Below are 268 nucleotides of genomic sequence, written 5' to 3'. Positions count from 1 at the left end.
CGAATTACTTTTCTGGTATTTAAATTCGGCTTTGCAAAATGTACAGATTACTTTTGTTTTATCCACAGAACCATCCGGCAGAGTTTTATACTGAAACTTTCCGTCTAAAAGTCCTTCCTTGGTCTTATCCATACTTCTTTGCACGTTAAACACACGTCGGCCACAACAGGAAATAAAAAAAACTGCAACCGCGTTAATTGCGTTAATTTTTTTTAATGCGTTAAATATTTCAAATTAATCGCATGCGTTAACGCACTAATTTTGACAG

The sequence above is a fragment of the Clarias gariepinus genome, chromosome 7, assembly GCF_024256425.1.
Source record: "Clarias gariepinus isolate MV-2021 ecotype Netherlands chromosome 7, CGAR_prim_01v2, whole genome shotgun sequence".
Classification (NCBI taxonomy): domain Eukaryota; kingdom Metazoa; phylum Chordata; class Actinopteri; order Siluriformes; family Clariidae; genus Clarias; species Clarias gariepinus.
This window is presented reverse-complemented; position numbering follows the sequence as displayed.